At 44.4% G+C, this 3,336-nt stretch overlaps 1 long non-coding RNA gene across 1 annotated transcript; it reads left to right on the forward strand.

The window, feature by feature from the left end:
* The first annotated feature begins 224 nt into the window (after positions 1–224).
* On the forward strand, positions 225–2,380 carry LOC149365648 (uncharacterized). The gene is made up of 2 exons (XR_016292725.1): positions 225–486; positions 2,215–2,380. It is a non-coding gene; the product is annotated as an uncharacterized LOC149365648 (long non-coding RNA).
* The last annotated feature ends 956 nt before the right edge of the window (positions 2,381–3,336 follow it).

The following is a 3,336-nucleotide window of genomic DNA, read 5'->3' on the forward strand; positions in this document are numbered from 1 at the left end:
AGCCGTGAACAAGAGATGGATGGGGAGCTGCAAGGATTCCAAGAAAATTTAGGGGAGGAGAGCTTCAAGCCATGAAGAAAAAGAGTCCCCGACAGCCCCCGCGGTCCTCCCATTGTTGTAAACCGGACCCCGCTTCTGACGCGCGCGCGAACGCCCGTGCACAGGTGCCGATATCTGACATGCACAGATATGCACAGGTATCTGCTAAGGAAGGCATTGGTGGCGCCACCCTTGACTGTCGTCTGTTGCACAGAGCTAGAAGCCGGACTCTGCAGTGTGCTACGCACTTTCGTGCCGGGCGAGCTTTCCCTTTGAAATAATGGTACAGCGCCACACTTGTGCGTTTTAAGGAAGAAGACACTTTTGACGTCGTTAAAATGACCTGCGCCAAGCATGCATGGGATGATGAGCCATCGGAAGGATCCAGGTTGGAAGTGAGCGGGAAATACCAAGGTTTCTGTGAACCTGCAATCATCAATATTTCAGGTAAGCGTGAACAACCATTTACTGTTTTTCCCGTATTGCTTTGTTGGTTACCTTTCTCAATGCTGTCGGCAGTTTTCGATGATAGGGCTATAAATTAATCTAAATGGTATCATAATGCATGATTTATTTGTATGTGCAGTCGGAGAGTAATATCTCATTTTTCAGTAGCGAAATTTTTACCGCCACCGAGTTGCGTTCCTGCCAGCGGTAGTTCGAGTGCATGATATGAGTTGTGTAACGCAAAAAACATAGACTAACCTCGCTAAGCACATTGCGGGGCTAGTTAGGGATGTATTTTCTAAGTAACGAGACGTAGACAACAACCTGTCATGGATTCTGTCTAATTCTATTTTAACACGGGATCAGCATTGTTGCGTTCTGCGTATCCAATTAGGTTACAATGGCCCCATTACATTTGCCACAAGGCTTGCGCTCTACAGCTAAGCAGGAGCAGGGGAATGAAGAGCTGGTACGCGTTTTATTTCGGGTGGTTAGTGCGAGCGAACGTGTTTCAGAAACAATTGGCGTATACCTGTTTCCGTTCGCGGTTGTGCCAGGAAACTTTAATGGTAAAGCCCGAAAAAAAAAGCATGAGGCTAAGCTTTTAAAGGGGCATCGCGATGATTTGCTCTGTACCAGTTAATATTATTAAATAGATTTATCATGCGTTCCAGAGACCAGAGCAAAAAGAATTATTGAAATCGGAGCATGCAAGCGAAAGTTATTCCACTCTGAAAATTCTAAATGAAAATCTCAGACGAAAACGCATTTCACTCTCCCATTTCACTCACCCAGTACCGAGATTGGGCGCTACAAATCACAACCGCGCCTAGCGCTCACGCAGCGGAAGCGTGCATGCAGTTGTTGCTTTGTCGGGGCTGTAGACAGCAGCGCATTTTGACGACGTCTTCCCCCCGTGTACGCGACGCCGTAGTAAGGGCAGGGGCGACTAACGACAAAGGAAGCTCCCCGAAGTTTCTTTTTTAGTCGGACTGTAAGGCCGTCAGCGGTAGCCCCCCTCCCCCCAAACTCGACTCCCGTCTCCTGTCCGGCCTTTCTCTTCACATTTTGGGCAACGTGTATCGACTGGCTTTTTTTTTCGCTGCCGTCTTGGTATGGTCACGGCCGGTCTCGACGCGCGCGCTTTCTGGTCTGAGCCAACGTTTTTTGAACAGCGCTGGCCGCCATGAAGGTTTGAAGCGGAATGGAAAGTGTCGCCCCTAGCTGTATTCTTGATAGTTTTCGTTCGCTTTCCCTGCTTCTTTCCAGTTTTTGTGGCATGCGAAAAAGCTTTCAGTACTCAGAGACATAATATTTTGGATCCATTTCACAATTATGAAGGAACAATATGCAAACTGGACGCCAAATCAATGAGAAAGGCAACGCTCTATCTAGATGCCACCTCATTTCCGCTGCCGCAAATGGCCGCCGCGTTGCGACACCATCGGCTCGAAACAAGCATTTCTAGCGAAGATTAAAATATTAAATATCATGATTTCGGTGATCTCATTGCGCGGTCAGGACTCACAATGTCCCTTACTCTGCATACAAAGATTAAAGAACCCATGCTTTATGTACGTCGCATGGCACCTTTAATATCCCACAATGGATTTTACGGTAGGGTGTCTCGGATTCAGTGCATAATTCTTCAACTTATGCTACTGTGACCATGTGCACAAGTTCTGCGCAGATTTTTATCATGATCGCTCTAAATTATCTCCCACGCAGCCTACACAACGGCCCTGCCGACCAAGAAGGGGCGGGAGCTCTCCGGAAAGCTGCTGTTGCTGGCCGTGGGCACTAAACTCAGCGAAATAAGGAGCGAGAAAGAGAAGCATCGACGATAAGAACCATACAGAACTATAGAACCACAAGAGCATTAAATGTACCCCAATAAAATTTCCTGCGCAATTTCTGTGTGGTAATTGTGTTACTTGTGTTACCTATGCTATATGATTATCAGGAGCTTTAGAGCAGCATAAAACCGAGTGGTTTTTCAAATAAAGCAGCACTTAGATATTTATTGGATGACATTTTTTAACGTTTACAGATTTTTATTTTACAAAGTGCGAGAGATATGTCGGTTTGGTCAGTGAAGGTGGACCGTACAGCAAGACGGGCATTATGTACATAATAGAGCTCAATAATCTGAAAAATGATTAATTATATTTAACTAATCAGCTCTCATAATTTTGATTTTGGGGCGTAAGTCTGTATCGCGAAAATGAAGGCCGTCAGTAAAGAAAGATAACCTTAGCTTTTAAATTTTCGTAATCGTTAATGTGGTTCGAAATACTGAACATGCACACTTGAAAGCTCAGTGAATTGCCTTGTCCGCTTCGGATATTCATAAACGCGTCGCTGCGCGTCGTATCGTCGCCGAATTCAAAGAAACTTTTTCTACATCACAAAATACACAAACGGTGTCTGTGTTTGATGCATAAAAAAAGTGACCGACAGTTTTATGCATTTTCAATGCGGGTAAACCAACTCAGCGAGCTTTGAAATGCGCAAAATCTGGCGCTCGATATTTCAAACCCCTATACCAATTAAAAAAAGTTAGAAACTGTGCTCACCTTTTACGATGACGGCCTTTAATTTCGTAACATAATATTGCCCCTTAGAATCAAAATGAAATGTTCATTAGTTAATGTTAGTTAATTAATCGTATATTAAATCAGGTTTATCGCTTACATAATGTTAACCATCCTGTATAACCCCCCTACACAGCACGAACGTATCTCTCAAAGTTTTAAAATAAAAATCTGCGTCAAAAATTTAAGCTGTATTACATATCTGAAGTAGTAGCGGTAAGGACGTACTGCACAGTCGCTTACGTCTGCATGTGGC

Source organism: Amblyomma mixtum, chromosome 1 (assembly GCF_055824585.1).
Source record: "Amblyomma mixtum isolate Tamu chromosome 1, ASM5582458v1, whole genome shotgun sequence".
In the NCBI taxonomy this organism is placed as follows: Eukaryota; Metazoa; Arthropoda; class Arachnida; order Ixodida; family Ixodidae; genus Amblyomma; species Amblyomma mixtum.